The sequence below is a fragment of the Artibeus jamaicensis genome, unplaced genomic scaffold, assembly GCF_021234435.1.
Source record: "Artibeus jamaicensis isolate MK-2021 breed Jamaican fruit bat unplaced genomic scaffold, CSHL_Jam_final scaffold_369, whole genome shotgun sequence".
In the NCBI taxonomy this organism is placed as follows: Eukaryota; Metazoa; Chordata; class Mammalia; order Chiroptera; family Phyllostomidae; genus Artibeus; species Artibeus jamaicensis.
In genome coordinates, this window is record NW_026522042.1 from 36902144 (window position 1) to 36915121 (window position 12978).

The window sequence follows — 12978 nt, forward strand, 5'->3', positions numbered from 1 at the left end:
CTTTGGGTAGTATGGACATTTTAATGATGTTAATTCTTCCTATCCATGAATACAGTATGTGCTCCCACTTATTTGTATCTTCTTTGATTTCTTTCTTTAGTGTCTTATAATTTTCTAAGTACAGGTTAAGTTTTTTACATCTTTGGTTAAATTTCCCTTAAGATTATGAACTAGACAGGGATGTCTGCTTTCACCACTGTTATTCAACATAGTAGTGAAGATCCTAGCCACAGCACTCAGACAAGAAGAAGAAACAAAAGGCATCCAAATTGGAAAGGGAGAAGAAAAACTGTCATTATTTGCAGATGAAGTGATAATGTATAGAGGGAACACTAAAGGTTGCACCAAAAACTGACGAGAACTGAGAAATGAATTCAGTAAAGTAACAGGATACAAAATAAATATCCAGACATCAGCTGCAATTTTGTACATCAATAAGGAACTATCAGGAGGGGAAACTAAGAAAACAACCCCATTCACAATTGCTTTAAGAAAAGTACTCACCCTTTTAGATTCCAACTACACCAATTTAAAAAGCTGGTTTCTACACTAACTTATTTTGGGCCATTTCCATTGGCTGTGCTTTTCTTTATTAGGAACTAAAAATGATTGCAGTCACTTCCACTGCCCGTGGAAAAAAAGCTTCACTTCCCCCTACCCCGATGAAGGCCTTCGTGGTAAGGGCTTAGGAACTGCATATCAGAGTACTACTTTGGCTTTTTTTTTTTTTTTTTTTTTTGCATTTCAGAAGCTATGTACTACTTAGAGCTTGAGAAATTTTGAAAGAATCTCCTAAATGTTGGACTCTAGAGACAAAGGGGTAATAGATATTGGAAAGATTTTACAAAAATTGCTTATCTTTTGAGGAGTTAACAGACTACGGTAATTTCTGCTCATATGAGCGTGTTCCCATTTCTATGTGGTTCTGTCCCTATAAATGTCCCTAGAAAGAGTACGTGTTAAAAAGAAAGGTAGTACTTTCAGGTCGGCATCAACCTAAACAATAAAAGTGAAAACTTTTTGAAAAAAATTTCAGTGAGACCTTTAATAAATAACCCTTATGAAGTAAAAAAAAAAAAAAAAAAAAGAGGACGGGGCTTTTACAGTCCACATGTTTCGAATGCTTTTCTTTTCAAGTAATGGGTTAAGGGATGTGTCGTTTCCCTTTGTGTTCAATTTCCTTTTTAACTGTTACAGAGTGACATGTTTAGCACCTTCGGGTATCAAGAGAGTTGAAAAAGAAAATAATCTACCCCCGTGGATTCTAGTCGTGGGTCTGCACCCAGCACCTGTTAGTTAACTCATAGTCAATGCTCCACAGACACCAGGCTCCAAGCTGACCCTCCACTCTCCAGCAAAGGAGGACAAGAAATTGTTTTTAATGAAAGAAGTGAAATCTACAATAAATGGGTATGAAAGTTTCACTGTAAAATGGTAGATGGCCCCTTGCATTTGAATGTTAGGAGCTGTAATGAGATGACCCCTTTTCGAAATTATTTCAGAAGTGTAAGCAATCATCCACGCACCGCCAGCCCTTCATCTGGTCACTGGACAGAGAGGCTTGGCTGGACCCAGACGCAGTGCCCGCTGAATGAGGAGGGTCTGTTTTTGACCGCCTGTGATGAGTCTCAGTATCCTGGAGTGGAGCTCCTAGGCAGGCCTCTGTTTTAGGAAAAAGGAGCCTGAAGAGCATTGAGAATTGTGAGGGTACTTGCAAGTCAGTAAGGACTTCCCCAGCCACAGCTACATTGATTGGGGGTACATTGATTGGGGGTGCACAAAGAAGTAGTCTAACACTACATTTACAAATTTCTGCATTACACAGTGTTAAGTTCAAATGCCTGCCTTGCCACTAACCCTGTGATTTAGGAAAGGTTGCTTAACCCTCCCTAAGCCTCATTTTCATTACTTCCTTGTAAGGTTGTTGTAAGGGCCATAGCCTGTTAAGCCTTTAGTTAAGTACCTGGTATATCACATGTGCTAAAAAATGACTGAAATGTGTGATGCAGCTTGGGGCAATCTGCCCCAAGATAGCCCACCCTAGCACGCAGATGCTTTCAAGCTGAGAACAGTTGCTTTTACTACTTAGGTCTTTTTTAACTGTGTGATTTGTATGTTGTGATACGACAGTTTTCTAAACAAGTCATACCACTTCGAGGGTTCATGGGTAGCAGGAAGCTCCAAGTTCTGCCCTGGGAAAAGGTATTTTCTTGGCTTCTCATTGAGGAGTTTAGGGGATAACTGGGCTACTCACACTGTCCAGGCCCTGCGCCTCATCTGTGAGACTCAGGGAAATGAAAAAGGGCAGAAGGGAAGCCCAGCCCCACCCTGCATCTTCAGCCTCCTTGGCACCCTGCCTTCCGGCTCTTGGGCCTAGGACCCTGTGTGGACCAGGACAGTGGCTGACAGCTGGGTGACCCTCTTTGTGTGAAGGACAATGGGGGCAGGTGGCATCAAGAGTAACCACCAGAAGGAGGATGGCCAGCATGCTGATATGGGTTGGTCACTCCAGGTCTGGAAGGCCACACTTGAGCTAAAGCTCAAGCACAGGAACTGGTGCCCCGAGTAAACACTGAGGCTCAGCAAGGAGGCCCCCAAGTCCCTTCCGGGGGCTGACTCAGGGATTCAGGCAGCTTCTCCCCACCCACTCACAGGCCACAATGGGAACTCAAAGAATGGGGCCTTCCTTCCTTCCTTCTCTGACTGCAAGCCTGATGGTCAGCCGGGGCCTCAGGGAACTATAAACCTTTTAGAGAAAGAAGTCATAGGCCAGAGCTGCAAACGGACAACTCAGGAAAAATCTCTTCAATTCAAGGAATGCCTGCAGAGCTCTGTACTTAGCTCCTGCTGCAGGCTGGGAGAAGCCTGGCGCTTCTCTTTCCTCCATGAAGCCTACTTCAAACCTTCTCCACTCTTAAAATCAATAGGAAAAAGACCAACGCCCCACAGAAAATGGACAAGGACGTGGTAGGAGTCACGGCTCTCCAGATAAATAGAACCAATAGGATATCTATGGACATACAGAAAGAACTGTGTTAGGAGGGATTGACTCACATGATTGTGGAGACCGAGAAGTCACTCACTCTGTTGTCTGCATGCTGGAGACCCAGGAAAGCTGGTCATGTCCTTTAGTGAACATCTGGGGGTTTGAAGGCCAGGGGCACTGATGGTACAAATCTCTGTTCTGGGCAGGGGATGAGGTGAGCTGTCTCAGATCAAGCAGTGAGGCTAGAGAAGGGCAAATTCCTCCTTCCTCTGCCTTTTGAATGCCTCTGCCTTTTTCCTCAAGCCCTCAGTGAATTGCTGCCCATCTGTAAGGGGGGGCATCGACTTTACTCAGCCCACCAATTCAAGTGCTAATCTCATCGAGAAGCACCCTCACAGGCCCGCCCAGAAGACTGTTTAATCTGGGCACCTGGGCCAGTCAGGTTGACCTATATATAACCTGCACTATCACGAACAGGCAGTTCACAGGAAAAGAGATTAGATCGGTTTCTAAATATATGAAATAATTCTCTTCCTCACAATTTAAAAAATCCAAAGTAAACAAAATATTTCACCTTTTGCAGATCGGATTGGCTAATTCATTAATAAATGACATTGGCGATGATGGGGGGAGTCTACCACAGTGTAAAGTGACAGAACACAGTGTAGACCTCTTCAGAGGGTGATGCCACGGCCACACATTCCTGCACGGACGCTCTCACACGTGAGCCAGATAGTACCTATGTACAAGAACCAGTTAAATAAGCTACGCTTCATAGTAGGGTGGATTTATTCGCGCCAATGTGAAACCATCTTCAGGACACAACGTTCAGTGAAAAAGCTTGGTTTAGGACAGGGCATAGTGTAACAGGGTACCGCCAAGGGGGTGGGGCAAAAAAAGGGATTTGTAATGTGGTCCAGCACTCAAGGTGTCCAGGAAATATTAGAAAGACATATAAGATGTCCTCACCCCTTACCCCCCCCACCACAGGTGTCAGTTGGGGGAAGGGACAAATGGAACAGGGCCATTGAGAGTTGTTTTGCATAGCAACGGTTTTGCAGATAACCTCTAGAATGGTCATTTAACATATCTATAAGCTTTAACTGGTTTTGCAGATGTGTTAAATAGCTGTGGCCACACTTTGAGCCAGGAAGAGGGGAGTGACTTCCACCCAGGATGTAATTGGGAGGCAACACCCCCTGGTTATAGTGCCTGTGTGAGAGCTTGGAGATGTTTGGCTCCACGCCATGGGGCCACACCTGCCCAGACTCACTATGCAATGCAGATGCTGCAGCCATTGGAAGGAGAGCCATGCAGTTTTGGGCAGAGTGAGAACTCCCTCTTGGCAAGGTGAAGAGTACCACGTGGCTTTGCCAGAGTGAGGACCCCTGCAGCCATGTAAGAAAAAAGAGGAGTACCACATGACTCTGGCAGAGTGGGGACCCCCGCAGCTGGGGTAGAGAGAATCACCATGTGGCTTTAGCAGAGAACCGCCAGCTTTGCCAGAGTGGTGACCCTGCCCTCTCCGCAGCCATGTGAAGGAAAGAACCATGTGGTTTTGGCCAGAGTACAGACCCCTGCACCTCTGGTAGAGGAGGCCTACACGACTTTGGGGTGCTCCCTTTGGCCACATGGCCTGGGAAGCAGGAGATACTTTGCCTGGAAGAAGGGTGAAAGAACTCTTTGCCAGTAGGCCATGAGAAGGTGCCACATAGCTTTGGACTAATACAGATCTTACCTGGACGGTGACTCACTGGATGGTGCCAACAGCCTGAAACACAGATGTGTGCTTCTTTTTCTGACTTACAGTACTCTGAATTAGGGCAGGGGGAGAAGGAAGCGCTGTGTGTGTCTATAGTTATCCTAAAGGACTTTGATATATTAATGGAGGCATTGGGTCACTACTTTGAGTCTGTATAGCTTTAAATAAGCCTTTCCTTTCCTTTTCATAAATCTCTGGCATTGAGAGATGTCTTCCCAATTGGCAGCGGACAGATGAGCCCAACAGGTGGTCTGGATGGTATTAGTATACTGTCCTTGTGGGGGGAGTTGTTCTGTAACAGTTTTTGGCAACCCGGGTGGGACCAAATATTGCCCACCTTGAACCTCTGTTTGGTAACAGTAGAATATCTCTGAAAGGATACACAAGAGGCAGCCACTGTGGTTTTCTCCAGAGAGAAGGGCTCGAGGCCTGGGCTGCTGGGGTGGAGCCCAGACTTATATTTCACTGTTTGACTCTTGCATTTTCAAAAATCATGGCATGTATTTTTTTTCTATTAAGAAACACTAGTTTTCCTCTTGAAAGAAAACCTACAGTTTCTTCTGCCTTCCACCCTGAAGACTGCCCCTTCATACTTAGCGGAGTATCTTGCCTTCTACTAAAAAAGAAATTTGATCTCAGTTAGAATGTCTTTAACTCCTCCCCAAGCAGAGCCTCCACTCTTTCCAGCACCACACCCATCCTTTACACTTCCGCCCCCGCCCCCCCACCCCACCCCCCGCCCTGTCCCCTGTCCCCAAGCCATCCCTAGATCCTTTGGGATCTGCCTCTCTTTGCTGAACCCTCAGCCCTTCCCTCCCTCTTGGGGTTTTGTCTTTGAGATTTAAATTAATCACAATCACTGAGGTTTTAAACCACCCCCTAGCAGCTGCCCCTCTTCCCTTTTCAGAAAACTTCTAGAAAGAGATGGCTACACTGCCTGTTACCTGCTCCTCTCCCATGTTCACTCTGTAAACTGGCTTCTGCCTCCACCATCCTCCCAAACTTGCCCCTCCAATCACGAGTGACCTCCATGTTGCTAAAATCACTGGACACTTCTTCTTGGACACTCTCAGTTCTCCTTCAGTTACCTTTTCTCTGTCTTTAGTTCTGATCTCTCAACTAACTACTAACTAACCAACTAAATAGTAGTCGTCTACTTTGGGTATCCTGCAGGCACACCAACCTCAGCGTGTTGAAACCTGTCTCCTCCTGTGTTTTCTGTGTCTCAGGGGATGTCTCTGTCATCCATCCAGGTGGCCAAGCCGGAGACTTGGAAGTCATCTGGTCACCTTCCCTTTGCTGCTCTTCTAGGGTCAACCTTCCAGTTATTCTTCCATTATGCCCCTCAGCTGCTATCCCAGCTCAGACCCCCAAGTTCTCTGTGTCATTACATCAGCTTCTCCTCAATCTAACCCTTTCACTGGCTTCCCCCCTACCCTCAGGATAAATTTCAAATTCCTCACCATGGTTACAACACTCTTCATGACCTTGTCTCTTCACCAACCACCCACTTGCATTCTAAGATCCAGCCCTACTGAACTTGAAGTGTTTTAATGCCCTATATTCTTGCTCACCTCTGAGTCATTAAGTTGCTTCTCACTCTGCCTGGAACTCTCTTTTCTTTTTCTCTTCTTCTGGATAACTTCTGCTCATCCTTCATGTCTCAGCTTTAAGCTCCCTTGTTCCAGAAACTCAGTCACGTAATTGCTTCTTTAGTTCCAATTCCTCCCCAAGATTGTTTTTTCAGATGGAGCTTATGCCCTCCTAGAACATTGCTTTGCCCCCTGACACCACCTCTGGCACAGAGTCAAGGCCAAATAATCATGGCACAAATTGATGCTGGCATGACTGTAACAGGGTACAGCCAAGAGGGGGGACCCAAAAAGGGATTTAGAATGGGGTCTGGGGTCCAGAACTCAAGGTGTCCAAGAAATATTAGGATGTCCTGACCCCCACCCCCACCAGGTGTGAGTTGGGGAAGGGACAAATGGAGCAGGGCCATTGAGAGCTGTTTTGTACAGCAAAGGCTTTGCAACTAACCTCTGGCATGGTCATCTAACATATCTATAACCTTTAACTGGCTGCATAGATATGTTAAATAGTTGTGGCTATACTCTGAGCCAGGGGGATGGAAGTGACTCCCAGCTGTTACAGCACCTGTGTGAGAGCTTGGAGATGATTGGCTCCACACCATGGGGCCATGCCTGCCCAGACTCACTATGGCAGCCCAGTAAAGCTAGAAGGATATGGGAGTTCTGGCAGGTGTAGCCGATTGTGGGAGGAGATGGAAATAGGGCTACAGAGGAGGATGGGTATGCAGATTTAAATGCCAGTGTGGCAGTAATAGAAGGGAGAACCACGTGCTTTTGGCAAGAATGGGAACTTCCGTAGCCCTGTGAGAGAGGACCACCATGTAGCTTTAGTAAAGAGGGAGCTGTGCAGTTTCGGCAGAGTGAGGACCCCTTCTTGGCCAGGTGAAGGAGAGAACCACGTGGCTTTGCCAGAGTGGGGACCCCTGCAGCCAGGCAAAGAAGAAAGCCATGCACTTTTGGCAGAGTGCAGACCCCTGCACCTCCGGTAGAAGAGGACCACGAGGCTTTGGGGTGCTCCCTTTGGCTGCATGGCCTGGGAAGCAGGAAAGACTTTGCCTAGAAAAAGGGTGAAAGAATTCTTTGCCAGTAGGCCATGTTTTTGGTGCAACATGGTTTTGGACTAATTATAGATCCTGCCTGGACGGTGACATAGCTGATGGTGCCAGCAGCCTGAAACGGTGCTTCTTTTCCAGAGTTACAGTACCCCAAATTAGGGCAGGGGAAGAAGGAAGCACTGTGGGCATCCGTAGGTATCCTAAAAGACTTTGATATTTTAATGGGACATTGGGTCACTACTTTAAATTTGTATAGCTTTAAATAAACCTTTCCTTTCCTTTTCACAAGTTTCTGGCATTGAGAGACATCTTTCCTCTGGTGGCAGACAGACGAGCCCAGTAGGTGATCAGGACAGTATTAGTATAACATCCTTGAGAGGGGCCCCTGTTGTTCTGTAACAGTTTTTGGCATCCCAGGGCGGGCCAAATATTGCCCCCCATGGGCCTCTGTTCGGTAACATGACCGAGCTCCATTCCAAAATGCATTTGACAAAGAAGAGTAAATGGAGTCTTCGGTGATTTTGTGGGATCATTGGGGGAATTAGCTAATGCAATCTACAGAGTTAGAATTAAAATTCTGCCTAATTTGTTAGAGCTGTCTCTATGGTGATATATTTTAAAATTTAAATAAATTTTGCAGTAGTCCATGCCTTCATCTCCTTTTTTAAAACTCCGTGCATGCCTGTGCACATGTGAATCGGACAAGGGCTCTGCCAGGCTGGGCTTTGAAGTTCACTGGTTTGAATTGGGAGCTTGTGACAAGATTGTTCTTTAGCAAGTTTTCCAAAAATTATCTTGAGGCAAGAATGTAGTAACTGTATATTTAAAAATGTCTTTTAGTGGCAGCTACAGATGCGTACAGTCTGTGTTGCTTAAGAAATGTTAACATGCAGATACCTAAAGCACAGTGTTGAAATAAAGCAATGTATACTTTCCAAGACTCAAAGCTGACCAATGTCAGAATTAAGAATGTCAGTCGTTGGCAGAAGACAAAGTGTTTGGAAGCTGGGAAACTGGCTATTTGCTCAGATTGACTCTGAGAAGGGAAAAAAATAAATCAATGAGCCTGGGAGTCCAAGTAACCTTCAGACAGAATTTCTAGGAATGCAGTCAGAGTGAAAGTAAAACTTTAAGAAACTAAAAGAATTAAACATCGAGTTGTATAAATAAATAAAGCAGAAAAAGAAATGGCACATGTCTACCTTTTAAAAGAAGTGAACTGAAGTGGTTAGTTCTTAGCAGATCTCATTGAATTTCCAGAAAGGAGAAAAGAAAGCGAAAAACCCCCAAAACATAAACGTTCACACTGGGTGATCAAAGCTGTCTGCGTTCCCATAATCCAGAGCAGTAGAGAAGTAGTCAACCAAAACTGCTTTCCACCGTATACCTGGCCCCTCCCTGGCTCTCTGGCATCCTGAACTGCCCTCCCTCCCAGCTTCTTACCCACAGAGAAGCTTGGTACTCTCCCTCACCACAGCTTCTGGTCTGAGTCTTGTCAGTTCTTATCACTTAATAGCTCCCGGGTTTGTCCACAGCCACTAGCCTGGAGCAAGCCACCACCCTGTCTCTTGTTTGGCCCAAGGGCAGGAAGAAGCCTCCGCTGTAGTGAATTAAGCAGAGGGCTCTAGAGATAAACTATCCAGGTCCCAGCCTGGTTCCAGCACTTACTAGCCAACCAACGTTGGCCCAGTTATTCTGTGTCTCAGTCTCTTCTTCTGTGCAAAGAGGGGAACAATGGCATTTTGGTCCATAGGGCTGTGTGAGGATCAGCGAGATGAAGTTCATAGGACAATACTTGGTTCACATAAACATGAGCTACCATTATTCCCTATTATTTCCTTCCTTCATTTCTTGCCTCATTTGAATCCACTTTCCTGGAATGATCATTTCCTTTAAACTGATCCTTCACCCTTCCTGCTACAAATACTTGTAGAAGTTCTCTCTGGCTTTCAGGAGAAGCCTACACGCTTACGAAGGCATACAGGGCCGCCTGTGGTCTGGGCTCTCTTCTCTCTGCGGCTCCATCCTGTCCCCTCCCCCCTTATTCTCAAGGCTCCAGACACTCTGACCTTTTTCAGTTCTTCAAACCCACCAAGCTTCCTCTCACCTCAGGGCTTTTACACAAGCTGCTTCCTCTGCCCGGAACGCAGACTCATCCTTTCCATCTGGGCCCCGAGCCTCCTCACTTCCTCAGGGAGACCTTGCCCAGCCTCCCCAACTGGGTCAGACCTCTCGATGGCACCGCGAGTCCTCCTCCACGGCGTTCCTCAGAGGCCTGGCCTCTGGGGTTATTAGATTAATATCTCTCACTGCTTCGTGAAGGGAGAAGCCCTGTGAAGGCAGAGACAATGTCTATTTTTTATTTAATCCAACCCTTAGAGCCTCGCCTGATATACAACATGGTTGGTACTCAGTTAATATCGTTAAAATAAGGAAGCGAGAGAGGAGAGTGGAAGGGAAGGAAAGAGTACACCAGGGTGTCCATGCCTGTTCTGGAGGCCACACCGCCATGGGATTTGTGATCACAAGGGACCATCTCAGACCACGACTCTGTGATCTCCAAATTTACCTGTTTCCTTGTACAGACATTTTGTGATGTCACTCAAGGACAAGACGATAGGTGTGATGCTGCAAGGGAGAAAACTCCAGCCACATCCAGATGGGATTTCTTGTCCGGCATGTCAGCTTGCTCCCCAGTACTCTGCCCTGTCTTGAGGAGTGATCTGCATCAGAAGCTCCAGCATCAGCAAAATACAATGGAAAGAGTGGAAGAGGGGAGAGAGAGAAAAGTCTTTTCACATCCACCATTTTCAACCTCTAAGAGAATATATTAGACAATGAAAGTAAGCCTGAAGGAGCCATTTCTCTGAACTATAGGCAGAAGGGAGGGGTATTCCTTGTATGTAAGTGAATGTAGATGGATTCCAAGGGACCAGAGAAGAAAGAAAGCCAAAGAGATGTTTTGCCCTTCATCCAATCCTATTCTTGTATGAATGAGGCAACAGAGGGCCAGTGAGGTGAAGGGGCTTGCTAAGCTCACTCAGAGGCCTGACTGTAAAGAAGGGAACTTAGGCTGATTGACTAGCACTTTGAGCTCCTACCCATGGTTTAGGTACGTTGCCAAAATTAAATCTTTAGATAACTATCTAAAGTAGGTTTTATTAGCTCCATTTTACTGATAAGAACATCGAGGTTCAGGAAGCCCTGGCACAAAGATGAAAGCTGTGCAGTGGAAGAACTCTGAGGCTGACTCTGAAGTATCCTCGATCTTGCACAAGCTAGCACTCTGCACCTGAGCACCCTTATCTGCAGAGTGACTGCATGCTCTGTTCACCTGAGTCACTCCTGGTTCACACCTGTTGCCCCACTGTCATTAGTAATAGCACCTTTTTTCTCTCTTAGAAGTGCCCCAGTTGGGATAATAAATTTATTGTATGGTCACTCTACCACCTATAAAATGGTGATATCGGTATTAGCTGCTCATGGTGTGGTGTGGAATCACTGGGATTTGCACACAAAATGCATGGCACCTGACACATAGCTCTCTGTAGATGTTAGCTGTTATAATTATTATAACAATTAGAAACATGGCTGTAGAGGGGCAACCAAGAGTGAAGACAAGCTTTCCCATTTGACATTCCCTTCCCTGTCTCTGTGTATGACACCCCCTGGAGTTGTGCAGATATCCTGGCTTAGAAATGACCCATAGAATAGAGGCCATGTGGAGGTGCCCCTTTGCCTTTTTCAGCTCTGAGCCAATCAGAGTCACTGCCTGAGACTTCTTGGGTCACATGTTTGTGACTGATTCTCTTTTTTTCTTTTACTCTAAAGTCTAGAGCTCAGAATTCTTAAAGAATGGTGTCAAGGAGGGGATCCTACAGTGTCCCCTCCTCCAGCCCCAGCCTATGCTAATTTAGTAGTTTAAGGGACAGGCCTCCTCTTCAAGATTAAGAAGTGGGTATGAATATTTCCCTCTGACCCCCTTAACGGTTCTTGATTACAGTAATAAAAATGCTAAGTTCTCTTACCTCTCTGGTGTGAAGGCCTGAAAACTGCTCACTCCCTGAAGAACTTAATTGATGATTTAGTGCATCTAAACAGGTGTTTCTTTAGATTGCTTTTTCTAATGCCTTTCCACTGAAAGATCAAGTTCGATGTTACCTTAGGCTAATCAGCAATTGCTTCTGTATTTATCCAAATTTATATCTTTGGTTCTATGTGCTAGATATTACCTTCAAAGTCTATAAATTTAAATAAGGTAGATAATTTTTAATTTAGCTCTTTGTCCTCTTCTGTCTTCCATATTTTGTGTAAAAGATGCATATATTTCTTTTTTATTATTATTTTTATTTCTTTTATTTTTTAAAAGCCTAGTTTAAAATTATATTTGAACTTCCAAAGTCATCTTTGGGTGTCCTATAGCACCAAGAATGGTGTCCCCTACAGAATGGGTGTTCAATAAGTACCAATATTTGTAGAAAAGGTAAATTAATACTGTAATTTGGATTGTAAACAAGATGGACTTGTTTTCTCTGGGTGTTTGGGTTTAGGAATTCTTCAAATATTGTATGAAGTATCTTGTATCTGCATCTGTGTTTATTCTACTCTCTCTGCCTAGAATTTCCTCCACTTCAGCTCCCTCTTTGCAAATCTTGCATTCATTCAAGGTTCTCATCAAATGCCAGTTGCACTGTGCACGGTCTCCAACCAGACACCATGGAGTCTGAATCTTAGCACAAAGTATGTGGGAAGGATCGCATCTAGTTTTCCAAACCCCACAGCACTCTGGGCCTCTGTGACCTTATCTCATGGGTATTTGTGCCTTAACTTTATTCTCCCATTTTGAGCCCATGAACTTCTTAAGATGAGAAAGGTATGTTCTGCTAAACCAAGTATGTTAGCAACTGCTTAATGAATGGTAAGTTTATAGTTTTGAAGAATGACTTTTTCAAAGTAGAGTATACCTGAACATGGAATTATTGCTGTGGCCCTTTAAATCCAGTCCCTATAATGTACAGCTTTAGAATTTGGAGGCCATCAGTTCAGACTCTTTGTCACATGTGAGGAAGCTCAGATTCAGAGAGTCTTAGTGTCTTGCTTAAAGCCACCTGACTGGGCAAGAGCACCATGCAGCCAGCAGATCTCTGGAGTGCTCCTCCAGACATTTCTTCAGTCATAATTTAACATGTATCAGTTTATCCTTGAGTGTAAAGTACACTTCGAGATTGAATATGGTAACTGGCTAACTATTCATAGTTCCCTCCCTCCTTCCCTCCCTTTTAGTGTCTGTTTCTAAGCAGCAAAGTTGTGGTTCACTGACTTCTGTCTGGATAATATGAAAACAGGGCACCCGGCCAATTTTGATGAGCTAACTATTTCCCTAAATTATCATGCCTAAGCAAAGGGCTCTAAACCTGCTCTTCCACACTTCTCATCTGGGGGATGGGCTATATACACAGGCACATCACCAAATAACTGGGATTTTATATTTCAGACTGTCAAGCAGTGAAAACTGTCATCCTTAGAAATGACTGACAGTTCTGCCTCATTTCTGCATCACTGAGTTAGGTAAAAAAAAATCAA